The sequence below is a fragment of the Mustela putorius genome, unplaced genomic scaffold, assembly GCF_011764305.1.
Source record: "Mustela putorius furo isolate JIRA1106 unplaced genomic scaffold, ASM1176430v1.1 tig00000219_pilon_pilon_pilon, whole genome shotgun sequence".
NCBI lineage: Eukaryota > Metazoa > Chordata > Mammalia > Carnivora > Mustelidae > Mustela > Mustela putorius.
In genome coordinates this window covers 1-24994 of record NW_025421318.1, presented here as the reverse complement: position 1 = coordinate 24994, position 24994 = coordinate 1, and positions in this window count along the sequence as shown.

Genomic DNA, 24994 nt, shown 5'->3' with positions numbered 1-24994 from the left:
AGAGAGAATCTTTAAGCAAACTCTGTGTCAAGCCTAGAGCCAGTGTGGGGCTGGATCCCAGGACCCTGAGATCATGACTGGAGCTGAAATCAAGGGTTAGCCACCCAGCTGACTGAGCCATCGTTAAAGAGAAACTTCATGAAGTTAAAGAGAAACTTCATTAGGGCTACTGGGTGACTCAGTCAGTTGCATCTGGCTCTTGATTTCAGCTCAGGTCACAATCTCATGGTAATGAGATCACGTCCTCAGCGTGGAGCTTGCTTGGGATTCTCCCTCTCCCTCTGCCCCTTCCCTGCTCATGCTCTCTCTCTCAAAAAAAGAAAAAGAAAAAGAAAAAGAAAAGAAAAACTTCACTGAATCAGGGGGTATAATGTAAATTATGGTGACCTGCACATAAAACCTGGCACCAAGTCTAGCCACATACACGGGACGACGTGTATGTGAAGATAGGTATTACCTCTGCACCAGAACGCTGTGCAGCAGCTGACAACTCTGGCAGGAGCGGCTTTGAAGGTGGGTGACGATGCCCCACGCATTTCAAGAGGTCCTTGGGTTTCTCGCTGAACGAATTTCGTAAATCTTAATCCGGGCTCTGTGGTTTTCCATAAGATAAAAGCATTTCTCTCCTGCCTTCCTCTCCGTGTTTTCTGAGTGCTGCGTCCTTGGCAATGTCTTAGGTATGTTGCTTACATTACTGTGCTGGTCTTCAGGGTGACCCCGTGTGGTTGTCCCTGCTCCCTGGTGCTTCCCCGGGGAGGGGACTGAAGGTCAGAGAGGGGCAGTGAGGTGTCCGAGGCATGTGGGTCATAAATTGTGAGTCTGAATTAGATCCCAGGTCTGACCCCAAATCTGTTTTCCTTGCTTCGCCAGCTGTCCTTCTGTTAAGTTTTTCGATAGTTGGAGGAAAATGCTGTGCTGTGAATGGACGAAGGAGTGGTCGGAAGGACTGAGCTATTCATATCCACAGCAGAAACACTTTTTCTCTCAGAACCCAGCCACCCGGTCAGGAACTCCAGGCTGTCCTGCTAGAGAGAAAGAGAAAGGGGCACCCCAGTGAATGGCCAGCACCAGGGGCCCAGACACCAGAGTGAGACCCTTGGAGAGTCCCCGGCTTCGGCTGACCTTCATCAGCCAATAGCACGTGGGGCCCCAAGGATTCAACCCAGCTGAGCCTTGCCCAAACCCCCGAACCCCATGCAAAGATGTGTGATCAAATGGGTGTTACGATAAGCATGCTGGTTTAGTTTGTGACACAGCAGTGCATAACAACAGATCCATGCTGGCTTTGGTACTATGAGACTGCAGAGCAACTGAGATAGAAGGTCTTCCTTTAGAACCTGTCAGTTTATGTTCCCATCTGCTAATTTTGTTCATATTAATATGCAAGGAATTACTGGTCCTAGGAGAGGCCAGGTGAATGTGGAAATTGAGGTACATGAGGGGAAGATGTCACTCTATTTTCTTGGGCTACTCTCCTAACCCTCTTCCTAATCCCCTACCTTATCCTCAGCCATGATTCTGAGACCACTTGTCCTGGGCCCCATCCAACTGAACTAATTTCTCATGACGTGAAAGTTCCTGGGACACTCAGCAGACATGCAAACAACCCAACATGATCTGGGCACGAGTCTCTGGAAGTTTTGTTAGGTATCTGCACAGTCAGGTGGGGACGAAGCCCAGGCCTGAGGTGAGGGAGAGGGGTGTGGGAGACCCATTTCTTCCTGCGAACGCTTTGGGTATGCTGAGACAGGCCCGGTCACCATGCTGAGGCCTGGGTCCCTCCTTTGAATTAGATCTGCTCATTTCTAAGTACAAGGCAGGGGCTCTGGAAGACCCAGCCACCTTGCTGTGAAGCCTTGCGGTCCCAAAAATCTCCAGCTGCACTTGAAGGACGGCTTTCACAGGTCAGCTGGGCCCCATGTGTCATGACAGCTCCCTGGTGGCAGCATCTGGGGGAAAGGAAACCGTGTCCCGAGCGATGAGAGGCAGCTTTCAGGCGGGATATTTGGGAAATGTTCATTTGGAAGCAGCTGGAAATGGGTCAGGTATGTAGCTGGGCAACTGTTGCCTCCAGCCCGGAGTTCAGCCCTCACAGACTGAGCTGGAATGTGCCCTTCTTTCCCTGCCAGTCGTCGGGCCACATAGGAGGCCCCTTGTTTTCTTCCTTGAAGGAAAGTTCCTGGGACACCAGATCCGCCTCTTTATTTCAGAATCTCATCACTTCCCAGCTCTTTGGGTCCTTGGGCTGTTTATCCAGTGGCGGTGGGTTTTTGTGGCTTCCCACGGGGTGGGAGGGCACTGGGGCTGCTGCTTCTTCCCTCAGGCTTGTCCTTGGCACAAGTTGGGCAAGGAAGTAGGAGACCCCTCTCCAAGGCCTTCTCTGCCTAATCCCTCTTTCAGTTTTGTGTCACACACACCCCGTCACCTCCCTGTGGGAGCCGGGGACCCAAACCTTCTTGAGGAGTTACAAGCTGGGCGATGCTCACGGCATCAGAATTTCATCTTATTTTAAAAAGACTTCTCTGCACTTGTGATCACAAGATGTTATCATCCCTGACATGGTCCTCACACAACTGGGAACATTTCGCTTTATGTCCAGTTGCAAGGTGAATTGCTGTTCTACTGCTGTGTTCAGAAATGACGATGTAAAGCTGCCTTTCCTCATCTTCCTGCATTATCTACCGCAGCTCATGGTGGGGAAGTGGGAGTCAGACAGCAGATTGCATTTTAGCTCATCCTTTTCTGCCAACGCTTTTTTGGATCTGTGATGCAAAGCAGTGTTGCTTATTCAGACCTGGGGTCTGGGTGCATCTTGTGAAAGGACACCCGGTGATACCCGCTGCTATGGAATTTTCCCCGAGTGTGTGTGAGCTTAGCAGGGAGAGAGAGCCCCACAGATCCTGGCATGTAAGGGCAGAAAGTTCCAGCCTCCCAGTGGCACCTGGTGCCATTTTCCAAACCATCTGCACCTGTCTGCAAGGCCAGCCCATGAGCCCGATGCAACACGAGTCTGGGTGAGAAACCCACTGTTGCCTTCCCAGCTCCCGTCTCCCCTTCCTGCTTTGGCAAATGGTTCTCTGGGGAAGTGATGTCATGATGGGGATGATGATGAGGCCTCTGGGTACATTGTCAGTTTAGTACCCCTCGGTTGCAAATCCATTCTTCATGGTCCTGCTTGAAATGCTGGAGCGTGTCTTTCTTTCCAGCTGTCCAAGAACACTAAAGCAAACGCAGAGGCCTTTCCCCTCTGGTTCTGGTGCATGATTTTTGCCTTGCTCCTTGCGTATGCAATGGCCAGCAGCACCTGGACACCCCCTGGTGCTCACCTTCCAGCTGTGGTTTCCTGACTGGCAGCATCTAGGCTTGGGGGAGGTGCTCTTCTTGTGGTTTGCTGCCTTGCTGCCTCTTGACAGGTTCTGGCTCACAATTTCTTCACCATCTCCAATCGTGGGCCGTAGCCATGCCCTCCCTGGTGCAGTCAGAACCCCAGCCTGGGGAAAGCATCTTCTCTCCTAAGATGATTCCTTCCTTGTGTTCTGCAGTACTGCTGTTTATAAGAAATGTATGTTTGGCTCTTCAGATGAAGATAAATATGTTTCTCATTTATATTTTGTCATCGCCCATGGTTCCTGGCTCACAGCTCCCAACACTCTTGGAATTTCTGGAGCGATAAGAGCAGCGAAGCATCTTTTGTTATAATCATAGGTCACTTGTGTTCATTTCCTGAAAACGCTTCATTCACAGCCCTAAAGGTGAGACAGGAGTCTTTTTATTCATCACAAGCCCCTTCCCACGGTACCGGGCTTATGTTAATAAGGCAAATTTTGGAAAGCACTTAAGGAAGGGGGATGGTTGCCAGGGGAACCGACATTGGATACAGGTGTGGAACTTTCATTCCCGCTCCCCTCCCTGGTTTCTGGGATGGGGAGAGGAGCTGGAAGTTGAGTCGATAGCTAATGGCCAATGATTTAATCAATTGTGCCTAGGTAATGAAGTCTCCCTAAAAACCCAAAAGGTGGGGTTCATGGTGCCTCTGTTCTGGTGGACACAGAGAGGGAAGAGTGATGTGTCTGCAGTGGGCATGGCTTCTTCATCCCTTTCCCCCATCCCTTGACCTCTGCATGTCTTCTGTCTAACTGTTCCCGAGTTCTATCCCTTTATAATGGACCAGTGATCTGGTAAGGAAAGTGTTTCTCTGAGTTCTAGGAGTTACTCTAGCAAATAAATCAAACCCAAGGAGGAGGCTGTGAGACCCTCTGATTTACAGCCACGGGGTTGGAAAGTACAGGTCACAAGCTGGGCTTGTGATTGGCGTCTGAAGTGGGGGAAGGGGCAGTCTTGTAGCACTGAGGTCTTAACCTGTGGATTCTCATGCTATCTCCAGGTAGATAGTGTCAGAATTGACTTAAATTGAAAGATTAATTAAGAATTAATTGCTTCTTGTGTGGAGGAACCCCCACTTTGGGGGTTTGCCACCCCCACTTTAGAATCGGGTCTCAAACACTTTAGGTTCTCTTGTTCAGAATTAGGGTGTTCTTCAGAGTTTTCTTTTATTCTCTTTTAAGTAGCCAATCTCCTGTAAATAGGTAATTCTTTATAATAAAACTTTTTTCTTATAATCATATTGTCTGGTTTCTGTCCCTTGATGGGACCCTGACTATTATGCCCTCTTACCAAATCACCTCATTTAATCCTAACAATGTCTTTATGAGGTAGGTATTCTCATCCATCCCCTTTTACAGGTAAGTAAATGGAGACCTGAGTAGTCCTCAGATTCTAACATGAGCTCCTGACTCCAGAGTGAATGACTTGGTTCAACATAAGTTCTTTTTCTGTCTCCTGAGAAAACTCTCCAGGAATCCTGATCCTGTCCCTTTCTTGTCACAGAATCTCTATAAAATTGGCATGATATTTGTCCTCAGATACCACTAGGGACCCTTACGAAACCTTGGAGGAGAAGAGTTGCAACTCTGTTCACGATCCTGAGTGAAAGTAAAACCTTCACTTTCTGAGTGAAGTAGGCTGAGGTACCAGGGCTCGCCTGGCTTATCATGTCTTCTTTTGCTTTTCCCACCTGTAATGTGTCTGAGCCTTCAGGGTCTCCTCTGGTGACTGCTGCATCTAGCTAAAAACAGACTTTTGAGCTTCTGAGAGGGACTTTTGAGTTAGAGGTTCATGTTATGATTTTGGAGTCCTGGTATCTCCTGCCCTCTCCTCATCTGGTCTCAAGTGAGAATGGAAGAGCTACTGGTTGGCCTCTTCCAGCAGGTGGGAGATCCTGGGCTCCCTGCTCCGGAGCGGGGCCTGCTGCATGAGACTGCATAGACCCTATTCGGAGGAGGCTAGTCTTTGGGGTTCACAAATGGTGCTTCAGGGCAAGCCTTGTTTCCTGCTTTTGCTTTGGAGGGAGTGGAATTAAAAGGATACCTGGAGAAAGTGAAGGATATTGGTTCAGTCCAATCTTTATGGAAGAGATTCCACAACCCCCCACCCCCACCCCAATGAAATTGAGTTTCTTTGGGAGAAACAAGAGTGAGAGGTTTATTTTCTCCACAGGAAGATATTTGGAAGTGTCTGCGTTTTCTGGAGAGGAAGGGGGAGCCTGGAAATACAGCAGGGCTAAAGTCATTAAAATACTTTTTACCCTGTAATCTGAAATTTGAAAATGTGCTGAGTTTGTCTTTTGAGCTCACTGAGAGGGGCAGGCTTTTTCCTCCTCCAGCAGGATCTCTGGCAGCCTGGCTCCTGGGGGAGAGTTTAGCCAGCGCAGAAGAACCGGGTCCTGGTGTGTCGGGATCCCTTCTGACGGTGCTGCAGCCCACAACACTAACACCCAGCAGATGAGAGGCCTCACCTCAAATTCCAGACTTCTCACCTACCGATGGTGTGATTCCAGAATGATTTCCTGTCTTCGCGTGGGGGTTTCTTCACGTATAAAACAGCTGATGATGATAATGCCTGCCTTTGAAAGTTGTGGGAAATAAGTGAGAAGACAGAGATCATGGGTACCCTGTGATGACACATGGGTGTTCAACCAGCATGAGTTCCCTTTGCTGGGGTTTGTGTTTTTTTTTTTTTTTTTTTTTTTTTAAGATTTTTATTCATTTGAGCGAGGGAATGCATGTGCACATGAGTAGGGGGGGGAGGGGAAGATGCAGATTCCCCACTGAGCAAGGAGCCCAACTTGGGGCTTGATCCTAGGACCCTGGGATATGACCTGAGCCGAAGGTAGATGCTTAACCAATTGAGCCACCCAGGTGCCCCTGTCTGAGGTTTTTCTTGAAGAATAGCCTTTGTTTTACGGCTTTGTGAGCTATGTCTTCAAATTCAAGTATAAAGTGTGGGTAATTTTATGTTACCATAAAAGAAATGTTGGATGTAGCCATCAAGCATGAAGCCAAGAGCATGAAGGTTTTTTTTTTTTTCTTTTATATATATTTAAGATATATTTACTTTAGAGAGAGTGAACAAGCAAAAAGTGCAAAGGGGGCAGGGGCAGAGGAGAGAGAGTGTCTTTTGTTTTTTTTTTTTTTTTTTTTTTTAACTAACATATAATGTATTATTTGCCCCAGGGGTACAGGTCTGTGAATCATCAGGCTTACACATTTCACAGCACTCACCATAGCACATACCCTCCCCAATGTCCATAACCCAACCACCCTCTCCCTACCCCCCAGTCCCCCAGCAACCCTCAGTTCATTTCATGAGATTAAGAGTCTCTTAACAGTTTGTCTCTCTCCCAATTCCATCTTGTTCCTTTTTTCCCCTCCCTACCCTCCATAAGCTCCCACCCTGCCTCTCAAATTCCTCATATGATATTGTCTTTCTCTGACTGACTTATCATGCTTAGCTTAATACCCTCTACTTCCACCCACATCATGGCAAATGACAAGATTTCGGGTTTGTTTTTTATTTTTGGCAGCATAGTATTCCATTGTGTGTGTGTGTGTGTGTGTGTGTGTGTAACATCTTCTTTATCCACTCATCTGTTGATGGGCATCTAGGTTCTTTCCATAGTTTGGCTATTGTGGACATTGCTGCTATCAACATTGGGGTGCACGTGCCTCTTGGGATCACTACATTTGTATCTTTAGGGTAAATACCCAGTAGTGCGATTGCTGGGTCATAAGGTGGCTCTATTTTCAACTTTTTGAGGAACCTTTATACTGTTTTCCAGAGTGGCTGCACCAGCTTGCATTCCCACCAACAGTATAGGAGGGTTCCCCTTTCTCTGCATCCTGGCCAACATCTGTCATTTCCTGACTTGTTAATTTTAGCCATTCTGACTGGTGTGAGGTGGTATCTCATGGTGGTTTTGGTTTGTATTTCCCTGATGCTGGGTGATGTGGAGCACTTTTTCATGTGTCTCTTGGTCATTTGGATGTGTTCTTTGCAGAAATGTCTGTTCATGTCTTCTGCCTATTTCTTTTCTTTTTTTTTTTTTTAAAGATATTATTTATTTCAATCTCAAGTAGGTGGAGAGGCAGGCAGAGAGAGATAGAGGAGGAGGAAGCAGGCTCCCTCCTGAGCAGAGAGCCCGATGCAGGGCTCGATCCCAGGACCCTGAGATCATGACCTGAGCCGAAGGCAGAGGTTTAACCCACTGAGCCATCCAGGTGCCCCATCTGCCCATTTCTTGATTGGATTATTTGTTCTTTGGGTGTTGAGTTTGATAAGTTCTTCATAGATTTTGGATACTAGCCTTTTATCTGATACGTCATTTGTGAATATCTTCTCCCATTCTGTTGGTTGTCTTTTGGTCTGGTTGATAGTTTCCTTTGCTGTGTAAAAGATTTTGATCTTGATGAAGTCCCAAATGTTCATTTTTGCCCTTGCTTCCCTTGCCTTTGGTGATGTTCCTAGGAAGAAGTTGCTGCGGCTGAGGTTGAAGAGGTTGCTGCCTGTGTTCTCCTCAAGGATTTGGATGGATTCAAGGATGGATTCCTGTCTCACATTCAGGTCTTTCATCCATTTTGAGTCTATTTTTGTGTGTGGTGTAAAGAAATGGTCCAGTTTCACTCTTCTGCATGTGGCTGTCCCATTTTCCCAACACCATTTATTGAAGAGACTATCTTTTTTCCATTGGACATTCTTCCCTGCTTTGTCGAAGATTAGTTGACCATAGAGTTGAGGGTCTATTTCTGGGCTCTCTATTCTGTTCCATTGATCTATGTGTCTATTTTTGTGCCAGTACCATACTGTCTTGATGATGACAGCTTTGTAATAGAGCTTGAAGTCCGGAATTGTGATGCCACCAACTTTGGCTTTCTTTTTGAATATTCCTTTGGCTCTTCGAGGTCTTTTCTGGTTCCATATAAATTTTAGGATTATTTGTTCCATTTCTTTGAAAAAAAAATGGGTGGGATTTTGATAGGGTTTGTATTAAATGTTTATATTGCTTTAGGTAGCATAGACATTTTCACAATATTTGTTTTTCCAATCCATGAGCATGGAACATTTTTCCATTGCTTTGTGTCTTCCTCAATTTCTTTCATCAGTACTTTATGGTTTTCTGAGTACAGATTCTTTGCCTCTTTGGTTAGGTTTAATTCCTAGGTATCTTATGGTTTTGTGTGCAATTGTAAATGAGATTGACTCCTTAATTTCTCTTTTTCCTGTCTTGTTGTTGGTGTAGAGAAATGCAACTGATTTATGTGTATTGATTTTTTATCCTGACACTTTACTGAATTTCTGTAGAAGTTCTAATGTTTTGGAGTGGAGTCTTTTGGGTTTTCCACATATAGTATCATATCATCTGCAAAGAGTGATAGTTTGACTTCTTCTTTGTCAGTTTGGATGCCTTTAATTTCTTTTTGTTGTCTGAATGCTGAGGCTAGGACTTCTATGTTCTAGTTCTATGTTGAATAGCAGTGGTGATAATGGTCATCCCTACTGTGTTCCTGACCTTAGTGGAAAAGCTTTCAGTTTTTCCTCATTGAGAATGATATTTGCGGTGGGTTTTTCATAGATGGCTTTGATGATATTGAGGTATGTGCCCTCTATCCTACACTTTGAAGAGTTTTGATCAGGAAGGGATGCTGTACTTTGTGAAATGCTATTCCAGCATCTATTGAGAGTATCATATGGTTCTTGTTCTTTCTTTTATTAATGTATTGTATCGTATCACATTGATTGATTTGTGGATGTTGAACCAAACTTGCAGCCCTGGAATAAATCCCACTTGGTCATGGTGAATAATCCTTTTGATGTACTGTTGGATCCTATTGGCTAGTATTTTGGTGAGAATTTTCGCATCTGTGTTCATCAAGGGTATTGGTCTGTAATTCTCTCTCTTTTTTAAAAAAATAAATTTATTTGTTTTCAGCATAACAGTATTTATTATTTTTTTTCACCACACCCAGTGCTCCATGCAATCTGTGCCCTCTATAATACCCACCACCTGGTACCCCAACCTCCCCCCCCCCCACCCGCTACTTCAAACCCCTCAGATCTGTAATTCTCTTTTTTTGATGGGTTCCTTGTCTGGTTTTGGGATCAAGGTGATGCTGGCCTCATAAAATGAGTTTGGAAGTTTTCCTTCCATTTCTATTTTTTGGAACAGTTTCAGGAGAATAGGAATTAATTCTTCTTTAAATGTTTGGTAGAATTCCCCTGGGAAGCTGTCTGGCCCTGGGCTTTTGTTTGTTTGGAGATTTTTGATGACTGTTTCAATCTCCTTACTGGTTATGGGTCTGTTCAGGTTTTCTGTTTCTTCCTAGTTCAGTTGTGGTAGTTTATATGTCTCTAGGAATGCATCCATTTCTTCCAGGTTGTCAAATTTGTTGGCGTAGAGTGGCTCATAGTATGTTCTTATAATTGTTTGTATTTCTTTGGTGTTGGTTGTGATCTCTCCTCTTTCATTCATGATTTTATTTATTTGGGTCCTTTCTCTTTTCTTTTTTATAAGTCTGGCCAGGGGTTTATCAATCTTATTAATTCTTTCAAAGAACCAGCTCCTAGTTTCGTTGATTTGTTCTATTGTTTTTCTGGATTCTATTTCATTGGTTTCTGCTCTGATCTTTATGATTTCTCTTCTCCTGCTGGTTTTAGGCTTTCTTTGTTGTTCTTTCTCCAGCTCCTTTAGGTGTAGGGTTAGGTCGTGTATTTGAGACATTTCTTGTTTCTTGAGAAAGGCTTGTACCGCTATGTATTTTCCTCTCAGGACTGCCTTTGCTGTGTCCCACAGATTTTGAACCATTGTGTTTTCATTATTGCTTGTTTCCATGAATTTTTTCAATTCAATTCTTCTTCAATTTCTGGTTGACCCATTGATTCTTTAGAAGAATGCTGTTTAGTCTCCATGTATTTGGGTTCTTTCCAAATTTCCTCTCATGATTGAGTTCTAGCTTTGGAGCATTGTGGTCTGAAAATATGCAGTGCATGATCCCTATCTTTTGGTACTGGTTGAGACCTGATTTATGACCCAGGATGTGATCTATTCTGGAGAATGTTCCATGTGCACTAGAGAAGAATGTGTATTCTGTTGCTTTGAAGTGAAATGTTCTGAATATATCTGTGATGTCCATCTGGTCCAGTGTGTCATTTAAGGCCTTAATTTCCTTGTTGATCTTTTGCTTGGATGATCTGTCCATTTCAGTGAGGGGAGTGTTAAAGTTCCCTACTATTATTGTATTATTGTTGATGTGTTTTTCTTTGATTTTGTTATTAATTGGTTTATATAGTGGCTGCTCCCATGTTAGGGGCATAGATATTTAAAATTGTTAGATCTTCTTGTTGGACAGACCCTTTGATTATGATATAGTGTCCTTTCTCATCTCTTATTGTAGTCTTTGGCTTAAAATCTGACTGATCTGATATAAGAATTGCCACCCAAGCTTTCTTCTGATGTCCATTAGCATGGTAAATTGTTTTCCACCCCCCAATTTAAATCTGGAGGTGTCTTCGGGTCTAAAATGGGCTTCTTGTAGGCAGCATATTGATGGTGTTTTTTTTTTTTTATCCATTCTGATACCCTGTGTCTTTTGATTGGGGCATTTAGCCCATTAACATTCAGGGTAACTATTGAGAGATATGAATTTATTGCCATTGTATTGCCTGTAAAGTGGCTTTTACTGTATATTGTCTCTGTTCCTTTCTGATCTACTACTTTTAGGGTCTCTCTTTGCTTAGAGGACCTCTTTCAATATTTCCTCTAGAGCCGGTTTGGTGTTTGCAAATTCTTTCAGTTTTTGTTTGTTTCAGTTTTTGTTTTGTTCTGTTTTTTATTTATCTCTCCTTCTATTTTCAATGATAGCCTAGCTGGATATAGTATTCTTGGCTGCATGTTTTTCTCGTTTATTGCTCTGAATATATCATGCCAGTTCTTTCTGGCCTGCCAGGTCTCTGTGGATAAGTCTGCTGCCAATCTAATATATTTACCATTTATGTTACAGACTTCTTTTCCAGGGCTGCTTTAAGGATTTTCTCTTTGTCACTAAGACTTGTAAATTTTACTATTAGGTGATGGTGTGTGGACCTATTTTTATTGATTTTTGAGGGGGGGTTCTCTGTACCTCCTGGATTTTGATGTTTGTTCCCTTTGCCATATTAGGGAAATTCTCTCAAAAATTCTCTCCAATAAACCTTCTCCTCCTCTCTCTCTTTTTTCTTTCTCTGGAATCCCAATTATTCTCATGTTGTTTCATCTTATGGTGTCACTTATCTCTCAAATTCTCCCCTCGTGGTCCAGTAGCTATTTGTCTCTCTTTGCTCAGTTTCTTTATTCTCTGTCATTTGGTCTTCTATATCACTAATCCTTTATTCTGCCTTATTTTCCTAGCAGTAAGAGCCTCCATTTTTTATTGCACCTCAATAATAGCTCTTTTGATTTCAACTTGGTTAGATTTTAGTTCTTTTGTTTCCCCAGAAAGGGCTTTTATATCTCCCTAGAGGGTTTCTCTAATATCTTCCATGCCTTTTTCGAGCCTGGCTAGAACCTTGAGAATTGTCATTCTGAACTCTAGATCTGACATATTACCAATGTCTGTATTGAATATTGAATATGTCCCTAACCTTCAGTACTGCCTCTTGGTTTTTTTTTTTTTTTTTGGTTCTGTTTCTTTTTTTCTTTCTTTCTTTTTTTTTTTTTTTTTTTTTGGTGAGTTTTTCTGCCTTGTCATTTTGTCCAGATAAGAATATATGAAAGAGCAAATAAAATACTAAAATGGTGGCAAAGACCCCAGGAAAATGCACTCTAGCCAAATCAGAAGAGACCCCAAATCGTGGGGGGGAGGGGGGTGAAAGGGGATAAAAAGAAGTTCAGAAAAAAAATTTAAAAAAGAAAACAAATAAAGAAAAAATATAAAAATGAAAAAAATATATATATTAGACTGGTGACTAGAACAGGGTCACCCACTTAATTTTGGGAGTATTTTGGTCTCTTAGAAGAAACTGCCTCCCAAAATTTTAAAGAATGAAAAACATATATAAGGGTAAACACAATGAAGGGATAGAATATACCTATAAAAATGAAAAAAAAATTTTTTTTTAATTTCTAATAAAGAGTTGATAAAGTAAGTTGGTTGGGAGAATAAAGAAAAAGAAAGTGGAGAGGATTTGCTCAGTCTGGAGACTAGAACAAGCCCAGAGCTAGATTTAGGGTATATTTTAATCTATTAGAAGAAGTTGTACCCCAAAGTTTTAGAAGAAAAAACCCCATGTATATACAAAAAATAAAGTTAGATACAAAGAAGGATAAAATATGACTATAATAATGAAGGTTCAGAAATGATTATTATTTTTTTATGAAAGGTATTGTTTAGACAAACTAGTTAAAAAAGGTTATAAAAGGAAAGGGTAAAAGTTAAAAAAAATTTAGCAGAAGAAAAAAAAATAAAATTAAAAATAAATTAAATTAACCACAAGACTAAAGAATCATAGCGAGAAAGCCATGAGTTCCATGCTTTACTTTCTCCTCCTCTGGAATACCACTGTTCTCCTTGGTAAGTGAACTTGGTCTTGGCTGGATTTCTTGTTGATCTTCTGGGGGAGGGGCCTGTTGTAGTGATTCTCAAGTATCTTTGCCCGAGGCGGGATTGCACTGCACTTACCAGGGGTCAGGCTAAGCAATCTGCTTGGGTTCGCTTTTGGGAGCTTTTGTTCCCTGAACACTTCTGTAGAGTTCCAGAGGATGGAAATGAAAATGGCAGCCTCCTAGTCTCCCAACCGGAGGAGCTGAGAGCTCGGGGCCCCACTCCTCACTGCGCCCTCAGAGAAAATCACTAAATCACTCCTGTCTCCCTGGCTTCTGGCAGTGTTTGGAGAAAAGCGCTCAATCACTCCCGTCTCCCTGGTCTCTGGCTGCACTCCGAGCTCACTCAGCTTGTGATGGGTTCAAGGTAACCCTGAGCTGAGAGCTCACTCCTTGGCCCCGTCTCTGTAGCTGGCTTCCCTGCTCTAATACCTGTGAGCTCTGCGACACTCAGACACCCCAATCCTTCTATGACCCTGAGGGACCTGGGGCCATGCTGACCCTGTGTAGGCTTCACCCTGGTTTAGCCTCTGGAGTGATGTCCCTCAGTGGAGCAGACTTTTAAAAGTCCTCATTTAGTGCTCCATTGTTCTGCCGCTTGCCGGGAGCTGGCCCCTCCCGCCACAGTCTATCTTCTCATTGCTTTGGATTCACCTCTCTGCCAGTCCTACCTTTCAGAAAGTGGTCAATTTTCTGTTTCTAGAATTGCTGCTCTTCTTCTCTTTGATCTCCTGTTGGATTTATAGGTGTTTGCAACAGTTTGATAAGCTTTCTAGCTGATCTCCTCCTACCTGATGTAGTCTCAGCCTACTACTTCTCCACCATCTTGACTCCTCCAGTTTTGGTAGTTTTTATATCTCTAGGAATGCATCCATTTCTTCCAGATTGTCAAATTTGCTGGTATATAGTTGCTCATAATATGTTCTTATAATTGTTTATATTTCTTTGGTGTTGGTTGTGATCTCTCCTCTTTCATTCATGATTTTATTAATTTGGGTTCTTCCTCTTTTCTTTTGGATAAGTCTGACCAGGGGTTTATCAATCTTATTAATTCTTCCAAAGAACCAGCTCCTAGTTTTGTTGATTTGTTCTACTGTTCTTTTGGCTTCTAGTTCATTGATTTCCATTCAGATCTTTATTATTTCTCTTCTCCTGCTGGGTTTAGGCTTCCTTTGCTATTCTTTCTCCAGCTCCCTAGGTGTAGGGTTAGGTTGTATACTTGAGAACTTTCTTGTTTCTTGAGAAAGGCTTGTATTGCTATATACTTCCCTCTCAGGACAGCCTTTGCTGTGTACCAAGGACTTTGAACAGTTGTGTTTTCATTTTCATTTGTTTTCAAGAATTTTTTCAATTCTTCTTTAATTTCCTGGTTGACTCATTCATTCTTTAGTAGGATGCTCTTTACCATCCATGTATTTGAGTTCTTACCCACTTACCTCTTGTGGTTGAGTTCTAATTTCAGAGCATTGTGGTCTGAAAATATGCAGTGAATGATCCCAATCTTTTGGTACTGGTTGAGACCTGATTTGTGACCCAGGATGTGATCTATTCTGGAGAAGGTTCCATGTGCACTAGAGAAGAATGTGTATTTTGTTGCTTTGGGATGGAATGTTCTGAATACATCTGTGATTTCCATTTGGTTCAGTGTGTCATTTAAGGCCTTAATTTCCTCGTTGATCTTTTGCTTAGATCATATGTCCATTTCAGTGAGGGGGTATTAAAGTCCCCATTGTCGATGTGTTTCTTTGATTTTGTTATTAATTAGTTTATGTAATTGACTGATCCCGTGTTAGGGGCATAGATACTTAAAATGGTTAGTTCTTCTTGTTGGACAGACACTTTAAGCATGATATAATGTCATTCTTCATCTCTTATTATAGTCTTTGGCTTAAAATCCAATTTATATGATGTAAGGACTGCCACCTCAGCTTTCTTTTGATGTCAGTTAGCATGGTAACTTGTTTTCCACCCCCTCAATTTAAATCTGGAGGTGTCTTTGGGTCTAAAATGAGTTTCTTGCAGACAGCATATTGATGGATTTTTTTTTTAATCCATTCTGATATCCTCTGTCTTTTGATTGGGGCATTTAGCCCCTTAACATTCAGGGTAACCATTGAAATATATGAATTTATTGCTATTGTATTGCCTGTTAGGTGGCTGTTACTGTATATTGTCTCTGTTTCTTTCTGGCCTGTTACTTTTAGGCTCTCTCTTTGCTTAGAGGACCCCTTTCAATATTTCCTGTAAGGCTGGTTTGGTGTTTGCAGATTCTTTTAGTTTTTGTTTGTCCTGGAAGCTTTTTATCTCTCCTATTTTTGATGCTTGTTCTTTTTGCCATATTAGGGGAATTCTCTACTATAATTTGTTCCAATATACCTTCTGCTCCCCCTTCTTCTTCTGGGATCCCAATTATTCTAATATTGTTTTATTTTAATCATCACTTATCTCTTGAATTCCCTCCTCATGGTCCAGTAGTTGTTTGTCTCTCCTTTGCTCAGCTTATTTATTATCCATCACTTGGTTTTCTATATCACTAATTCTCTCTTCTGCCTCATTTATCCTAGCAGTAAGAGCTTCTGTTTTTGTTTGCACCTCATTAATAGTTTTTTTTTTTTTTAAATTTCAACTTAGTTAAATTTTAGTTCTTCTGTTTCTCCAGAAAGGGATTTTATTTCTCTCGGAAGGAATTCCCTAATATCTTCCTTTTTTTTTTTTTTTTGAACCCAGCTAGCACCTTGATAATCATCATTCTGAACTCTAGTTCTGACATATTACTAATGGCCTTATTGATTAGGTCCCTAGCTGTTGGTACTGCCTCTTGTTCTTTTTTTTTTTTGTGGTGAGTTTTTCTGCTTTATCATTTTATCTAGATAAGAATAGATGAATGAGAGAACAAAATACTAAAAGAGTGGCAAAGACCCCAGAAAAATATATGTTTACCAAATTAGAAGAGACCCTAAACTGGGGAGAGAAGAAAGGGAGGGATATATATATATATATATATATTTTTTTTTAAAGATTTTATTTATTCATTTGACAGAGAGAGATCACAAGTAGATGGAGAGGCAGGCTGGGGGGGGGGGAAGCAGGCTCCCCGCCGAGCAGAGAGCCCGATGCGGGACTCGATCCCAGGACCCTGAGACCATGACCCGAGCCGAAGGCAGTGGCTTTAACCCACTGAGCCACCCAGGCGCCCTTTTTTTTTGATTGGTGAATAGAGCAGAGTCACCCACTTGATTTTGGGTATATTCTGGTCTCTTAGAAGAAACTACCTCCCAAAACTTTAAAGAAAGAATATGTTATTTATACACACACACACACACATAAAGGTAAACATGATGAAGGGATGGAATATGACTGTATAGATGAAAATATCATGAGAGACTATGGACTCTGAAAAACAATCTGAGGGTTTTGAAGGGGTGGGGGGTGGGAGGTCGGGGTACCAGGTGGTGGGTATTATAGAGGGCACGGATAGCATGGAGCACTGGGTGTGGTGCAAAAACAATGAATACTGTTATGCTGAAAATAAAAAATAAATTAAAAAATATTCTAAAAAAGGAATTGATAAAATAAGTGCTTGGAAAAAGAAAGAAAAACAAAATGGAGAGAATTTGCTCAGGCTGGATACTAGAACAAAGCCCTGTGCTAGATTTAGGGTATGTTTTGATCTATTAGAAGAAATTGTATCCCAAAAATTTTTAGAAGAAAAAACCCTATATGTATATAAAAAATAAAGTTAGATACAAGGAAGGTTAAAATATGACTATAATAACGAAGGTTTAAAAAGATTGTTTTTTAGAAAGGTACTGTTAAGATAAACTAGTTAAAAAAAACCTTAAAAGAGGAAAGAGAATAAGTTAAAAAATTAGAGTATGAAAATAAAATTAAAAACTTTAACTTTGAAAGACTAAAGGATTGTGGGGGAAAAAGCCATGAGTTCTATGTGTTGCTTTCCCTTGGCTGTGAAGTTCCTCAGTTCTCATTGATCAGTGAACTTGGTCTTGGCTGGATGTTCTTGCTGATCTTCTGGGGGAGGGGCCTGTTGTAGTGATTCTCAAATGGTTTTGTCTGAGGTGGAATTGTACCACCTTTTCCAGGGGCCAGGCTAAGTAATCTGCTCAGGTTTGCTCTCAGGAGCTTTTGTTCCTAAACTTTTTCCGTAGAGCTCCGGAGGATGGGAATGAAAATGGTGGCCTTCCAATCTCTGGCTGGGAGGAGCCAAGAGCTCAGGGTCCCACTCCTTAGTGTGCCCTCAGAGAAAAGCAGTCAGTCACTCCTGTCTCCCTGGTCTCCAGGAGTGCTCCAAGCTCACCTATCCTGTGACCAATCATTTCTATCTCTGGTGCATGGCCCCATTTGGAGTCTCCAACACCAGCAGATTCTTGCCTCTAGAGGAGGAAGGTGGGTCTCCCTGGGTCTGCCACTTGTGAGGTCCCTGCTCAAAGAGCAGTGGCCCGACTGCCTTGGATCACACCTTAAGGTAACCCTGAGCTGAAAGTGCACTCCTCAGCTCGGTCTCTGTAGCCGGCTTCCCTGCTCTGATACCTGGGAGCTCTGCCACACTCAGATACCCCTGGCCTTTCTGTGACCCCACAGGTCCTGAAACCACACTGTCCCTGTGAGGGCTCAACCCCTACTTAGCCTCTGGAGCACGTACTTCAGTGGAGCAGACTTCTAGAAGTTCTGATTTTGTGCTCTGCTGCTCTCTCATTTGCCAAGAGCTGGCCCTTCCACTGTGGTCTATCTTTCCATATATTGCCTTGGATTCACTTCTCCGAATGTGATACCTTCCAGAAAGTGGTCACTTTTCTCTTCCTAGAATTTCTGCTCTTCTTCTCTCTCAGTCTCCTGCTGAGTTTTTGTAGGTGTTCAGAATAGTTTGTTAAGTATCTAGCTGAATGCTTGAGATGATATTTAGGTCTCCTATACCTCTGCTATCTTGCTCCTTCCCCCCAAGGAGAGAGTCTTAAGCAGACTCTGTGCTGAGTGCAAACCCAGATATGGGGCTTGATCTCACAACCATGAGATCACCACCTGAGCTAAAACCAAGAGTTGAATGGCAAAGAGCATAAAGTTTAATTACACATCTTCCTGTCCATGTTTTGGCCTCACTACTCACAGCCCCTTAATACAGAATAACTATTATATCTCTAAAAAACTCTCTTTGCCACTGTAAAATATTACTTTGCCAGGAGTTAAGTATTAGGAATAGGAAAAAATAGTACCTGATTTTCCATGGCTCAGTCTACTCGTTACTATGTTGCATGTTTGCTTATTCATTTAACAAAGGCACAGGTATCTATTAAACATATCATTAATAATGACTTTTTTTTTAAAAGGTGGTTTTGGGGGCAGCTGGGTGGCTCAGTGGGTTAAGCCTCTGCCTTTGGCTCAGGTCATGATTTCAGGGTCCTGGGATTGAGCCCCACATGGGGCTCTCTGCTCAGCAGGGAGCCTGCTTCCCTTCCTCTCTCTCTGTCTGCCTCTCTGCCTACTTGTGATTTCTGTATGTCAAATAAATAAATAATTAATTTTAAAAAAAGGTGGTTGTGAATGCTTACTATGTGCCATGCACTGTGTTAAGAATTTTACACTGATTACTTTTCTTATGTAATAACCACCCCCATTTACTGAGGGTCCACCATTGACTGGGAGTGGTGGCTGGTGATTTACAAACATTAGCTCTGACTTTCCAAAGAATATTTATGATCTCAGCACCTGCTAAGGTCTTGTGTAGACACTGGGTGCAGCCCTTTTCATAGTTCTGGTGATACTGGATCACCCCTCCCACCCCCAAGCCATCCTCCATTTCCAGTGGGCTTTGACCATATTGGAACACTTCACAACTCTTGATCGATATTTTACTTCTCTGACCTTGGAACTTGCTCTGACCTTTCCTGACCTTGCACTTGCTGTTCCATCTACCCATATGTTTGCACAGTTGCCTTCTTCATACCATGCAGACCTCCACCCTTTCCAGTGAACCCACTCTGACTTCTAGTCTCATATCTGCCACTCCCACAGCCAGTCTCTGTCCTGTCATCTCGTGTTAAGCAATGTTTGCATTGTTGTTGTTGTTTTTAAAGTGAAGTTCACTTATGAAAAGGTTTTCAAAGAGGACCTACTTGTGGTTTGCTGTTCCTACTAGGGAAAACTGAGAATATCCTTAAAAAATACTCTGGAGAAATATGACAAGTTCCAATCAGTCTCAGAGACAATCTTTTTTTTTTTTTTTCCTTCATTTTGTTTTTATTATAGCATGTTTGCTTAATTTACAGGCAGCAGAAAATAAGCTGGGTCTTGTTTTTGATCCAAACATTGATGTTTTAAAGGTTGTACACAATATTTGTTAAAATCTTAAAGATTGTAATTTTGATTCAGTTCTTGTTGGAGTTGCAGTGATATCAAACAAATTCAACTGGATGATTTTCTTAGAACACGGACTGGATAGTCTGTCTTTCCCAAATTTGGTTGGTCAGTAGTTGGCAAACTATCACCCCAGCAGCTCAGTCTCTTCATCTACTCAATGAGAGGGTTGGGTTGATTGATCACCATGGGCCCTTCATGCACAATCTCCTAAAGATGCAGATGGCTACATTTATTGAGGTTGGACTATGGGTCAGATGCTGTAAGTGATGTCTGTATATTATCTGATTTTAGTTCTTCTAGTACTTTAAAAGGGGATCTGGTATCATTTAGTCTCTTTAGATTAGAAAAATGACACTCGGGTAAAACAGACCTTGCTCCCTAAGGTCACGTAGCTAATAACCATCAGATTCAAGTATTAAGCTCCTAACTGTGTTGGCACATTGTCTGTCCCAGGGCCTCTGGGGCTTCGAAGCAGGAGGTTAGATTAGTTTCAGAAGAGGGATAGCTCTCTAAAGAAGGAGTTGGGAGATTGCAGCTCCTATTAGAACTAGAAGCCAAGCCAAGCAAAGGCCCAAGTCAACTTGAAACTTATGTCTGTTCTTCCAAAACCCCATGAGGCCTTTCTTACGGATTTGGATCATGCTGTGCCTTGAAGCTGGATTTAGTACTTTTCACAGAACTTTGTGGAATTGAAATGAATTCTTTTAAGGTCTGTACTGCTCTTTTAGAATCTTGGTTTTCAAGATTCTATACTTGCTCTGTTTTCCTCTTGGTCTAATTCAAATCAATCAGGCACCTCCCTGCAACACGTTAACTAGACAATACACAACTCTGTGTGTAGGGGGGTGTAGAACCCATATAGTTATTGAGTTATATGGATTTTATTATACAATGCAGACATAGTTCGAATTTTTTTGGGAGAATTTGTCCTAATCTCTAAAATTAGATCAAAGTGCATGCACACACAAATACACACACACATATTTTGGACTTGTTCCTCTGTCTCTAATGCTTCCTCTGTTGACTGGCATCATCTGGTGTCTTCCAGAAAAGGATTTTTTCTTAAAGACAAGAAATATGTCTTTGATTCCACATCTGTTCACTTCAACTCTTGCTTTCTGTGAAGGAGTAGTTAGTTCATATTTGTTGGCCTTGCGATGAAAGGGCCTCAGAATCCATCTTCTCTACTCTGACCCCCATGCTTGCCTGATCATGGGAATCACCTGCATATTCTTGGGGCCCGAGTTAGAACTTTGGAGTCTGAATCCTCAGGAGAATTGCCAGTAATTTCTTTTTAACATGCCAAGCAATTTTTAAAAAATCATTTTTGTCACATTAAACCTGTTTAGTATCCCAAACAGGGTTGGGAAACTGATCCCCTTCATGATCACAAAGGGTGTATGAGCTTCACATATAACTACACAAAAGATTTGGGTTTCAACTCTTTAGTTGTTTTTGTTTTTTGTTTTTTTTTTTTTGTTGTTGTTAATTATTTATATATTTATTTTGAGAGAGAGCGAGAGAGGAGTGAGAGAGAGAGAGAGAGAGAGAGAGAAAGAGTACACCTGGGGGAGCCGGGAGGCAGAGAGAGAAGCAGACTCCCTGTGGAACAGGGACCTTGGGATCATGACCTGAGCCAAAGGCAGACACTTAGTTTGACTGAACCACCCTGTTACCCCAGCTCTTTGGTTTTAAAAAACAGATACACTCATTTTAATTCATGGAAAGGAAGATTTATAGGACAGATTATAGAGGATTATAGGGACATCGAGTGTCCTTTTGGGACTTCCAAGAATAAGCAGTGAAGTACAACCAGCCTCATGGAATGGAGGCTCTGTGGTTTTTCTTATTTGTCATGTTCTTGCTTTTCTCTGTACATTATGTTCCTCTCTCTACCATATCCTCAGTGTGTCTGTAGTCTGTAATGGCCCCTTGGTCCCAAGTCAGCTCACCCTCAGCTTTTTCCCTAGAGCCCACTGATTCTGTGTTTCAGTCTTCCAATTCATATTTCAAGGAGCTCACTCATAGGCTCAGTTAAGAGTGTTACAGATAACATTTGCAGAAAAACCTCATGATGATAATTTTGGTTCATTGAGGAAATGTTTGAAACCAGTTTGCACTATGGCGTACTCAATGATAGAGAAAGCACTCCTTTGGGGGGCTATGGAACTAGAGGTACACTCATGACTAAAGAGCAGAAAAATGTGAGAAAAAAAAACTTTTTTAAAAGATTTTATTTATTTATTAGAGAGAGAAAAGAAATATAGATCATGAGCAGGGGGCAAAGGGGAGAAGGAAAAGCAGGCTTCCCACTTAGCAGAGAGCCTGATACAGGGCTCTATCCCAGGACTCCGGGGCCATGACCTGAGTTGAAGGTAGACACTTAACTGACTGAGCCACCCAGGGGCCCCAAATAGCATCAAGATTTTTGTATAATCAGAATTCCCAGAGTTTTTACTCCCTTCTAACTTTAGCTTGGATCTAAATAGTTCTTCCAGAACATACTTGGTAGCTCTGAGAAAGGATCAGAAATACAGAGGCAATCATTGAGGTGAGAGTGGCTTTTTGAAATGTTCTGTTTCACTTAAAAGTGGAGCAGAGTGGCTTTCCATTTCTTTGAGAACAAGTTAAAAATTAAGAATCAAGCCTGTTTATCTTTTTTAGTTTCCATTTTCAAGTCCAGGTGAGTTGTTGTCCCAAGGAAGAACACAGAATGACCTGACTCCTTTGGAATCACCCAGCTTCTTTCTTGGGAATTGTACACAGATAATATGGCCGTGTGTTGGCTCTCATTGAGCAAAAGTTTAAATCAAAATAAAATTCCCTTCTGTCTGATCTCAGATTTACTGCTGTTCTGGGAAATGTCACAGAAGCAAAGGCAATGTTATTTCACTAAAAATAGTTGTCAGAAACTAAGAGTCATGTCAAAAACTTCTGGGGATTTTGGCTCCAAAAGCCCACTTGATGTTTGGTGGTGACAAGTTCTTTGGAGGTCCAAATGATAAAAATGTTTAGAGAGATGAAATGGTGCTATATAAATGAGCTTACATATTAATTACCCATGTTTGCTTTTTCTGCTCTTGTTGCCAGTGCCCATGACTTTGGGCAGGAAAGACTTGAAAAGGAGGTCAATCCCAAGAGTCAGTTTGTCTTCTAGCTGAAAGTGTTGATGGGTGTTGAGAGTAGAGCTTGCTGGTACAACTTTTTCAGATTATCGAGGCTGAGGTCTGAAAATTATATAAAATCTGTTGTTAAATGTAAACCTTTGAATCTGGTTGTTAGTTTTATCCACTCTGGTATCTGTGAGGCTTCCTCCCCCCCCCTTATTGTGAGAGCTACAGAAGAACAAGAAAAACACTATGTGTACCTGTTTAACACTATTGGTGTCCAGAGATCAAAAGCTATCACACACACAAAACAAAAAAGCCCAAGGTAAATACTGAACTTCTAATATGATAGGTATTAAAGAAGGAAAATTCGTGTTAATGGATAAAATCTTGGAAATAAATTTGTTTTATCAGGTTTTTGTGGGGGAGGTGATGAGACTCTGATCAAGTTTTTATATTATAACATTTGTTTTATATTAACAATTTTTGGAAATCCATTCCCATCAGATTAGAAAAATATAAATTAAATTTATAACCACACTTCAATTGTTTTTCAAAAAATACTTAAATTATTTACCAATATATATATTTTTTTTAACAATAAATTTTGAGAAAGGTATCAAGCATTTTCTTAGGAGGAGGTTGGCTAATAATGGTTCCAACAGTAGATGTAAGGCTCATGGAAAGTAATCGGCCTGTGACTTGAGTTCTGCTGTTTCTAGGGTCCAAACATAGTGTATATTACATAGTAGGTACTAGGGTGAATACTTTGATTAACTGAATTGTGGTATGGATGATGGGCTGTGATTTGGTGAATGGAGGACAGGTTCAATAAAGGCATTAAGATGGGAACCATCCTGATGAGAATAGAGGGTCAAGGGTAAGGAGGGGTCTTTCGAAATAGCACAGTACAGCTAGGGAAAGGTCAAGCTATAGAAAGATATGAAAAGTTATGAGTGTATGTTTGGTAAGAACAGGTGATAGAAAAACCATTGAATCCTATGAATAGGAAAATGATTAATGCTTTTTTAACAAAATAAAAATCTTGCAAGGTTACTAGAGGTGAGTGTGGTAAGGAGTGGAGAGACCAGTCACTTTGTTTAGCTAATGAGGCACAAACCTACGTGATGAAAGCTGAGAAAGAACAAATGCAATTCTAAAGGAGAAGTGCTAGGACCCAGTGGCAAGGATTAGGAAATAAAGGGCTGAAGAAGAAGCAGGAAGAAGGTCTGGGAGAAAAAGAGTAAGACTAATATCGAAGGGAATGGACAGTTAAGAAGGGAGTCAGTTTGGGTGGGTGGGCTGTCTGGGAAAGAAGAGTGCCTGGATCAGTTTCGTACTTAAGAAGCAGAGGTAGGAACCACCCTTTGTCTACCACGGGTTGGGTTTTATATAATCTGTGAGGGGTTTGGACATCAGGACTTGTATTTGGAGATCCAAGAAACCTTAACATAGAGGGACAGATTCAAGAGCTGTAAGATCATAGAGAAAGTGAGCAGTGCAAGAGCCTGGAGGGCTAGAAACGAGGTGTAGTGTGGTCAAACTGAATGGCAAACTGAATGGCCCCCTTAAGAGTAGGTAATCATTTTCTATTCATTTATTGTATTTTCTTGCCATGGAAGCACCATGGGCTACTCACATGGGGAGTGCTCAATAACTCCTTGCGAGAAGAATGCAATTTCCTGCCATGCTATATTTCATTCATGGCAACTTCGAGAAAACTGCAGTAGACTGCACATTTGACGTCCTCATTGGGGATATGATGATAGTAGAGCAAAGGTGCAGGGGAAAAATTTTCCTTTTCCATTGAGGATCCATGCCTTCTATCCATTGCCTTCTAACTCTTCTACTTTCTCTGTAGCATTACTTTTTCCTTGTCATGTGTGAAGCAGAATAGGGAGATGTGAGTGCATCTTTGATTTACAGATTTTTTTTTTTGGTAAAAAGGAATAAGATAAGTACCAGAGTTCTCTTTTTCTTAACAAAAGAGAAACAAACTCAACAGCAAACTTATAAAATATTTACAGTGTACCTGGTATTGTGTAGGACCTAAAGACACTTAGTTCTGTCCTCGACAGTTTATGATCAAAGCCAGTTCTGACCTCATCCCTTGGGCCGCAGCATTTTGTGTTCTTGTTGGCTGGCATCTTCCATCATGGAGCAACAATTTTGCCTTGAACAGACCAAGCTTCTAATTCATAGTCCTTAAGAGTGGCCATTCCAAATGCACAGGTGTGAGATCAGCCCAAGGCTCTTTATCACATCTCCAGCAGACCATGATTATCCCTACATTCAAAGTATGCTGATTTTTGAAACCATTGAGTTTTTTTTTTAATTTTTATTTTTTATAAACATATATTTTATCCCCAGGGGTACAGGTCTGTGAATTACCAGGTTTACACACTTCACAGCACTCACCAAAGCACATACCCTCCCCAATGTCCAATCCCACCCCGTTCTCCCAAACCCCCTCCCCCAGCAACCCTCAGTTTGTTTTGTGAGATTAAGAGTCACTTATGGTTTGTCTCCCTCCCAATCCCATCTT